The sequence below is a fragment of the Triticum aestivum genome, chromosome 1D (assembly GCF_018294505.1).
Source record: "Triticum aestivum cultivar Chinese Spring chromosome 1D, IWGSC CS RefSeq v2.1, whole genome shotgun sequence".
NCBI lineage: Eukaryota > Viridiplantae > Streptophyta > Magnoliopsida > Poales > Poaceae > Triticum > Triticum aestivum.
The window spans coordinates 17612783-17613017 of record NC_057796.1 but is presented as its reverse complement, the minus strand read 5'-3'; positions in this window follow the sequence as shown (position 1 = coordinate 17613017).

Sequence of the window (235 nt, the reverse complement as noted above, 5' to 3'; positions counted from 1 at the left end):
TGAAGTGCGATTGTAAGCCAACTCTTTATCCCATTCTTGTTCATTACATGGGATTGTGTGAAGATGACCCTTCTTGCGACAAAACCACTATGCGGTTATGCCTCTAAGTCGTGCCCCGACACGTGGGAGATATAGCCGCATCGTGGGTGTTACAGGCCTCTACCTCAACTATACAAGACTAGGAGGTGGGCCACAACTCCAATACACATGCAGTACAAAAATACATACTCAACAC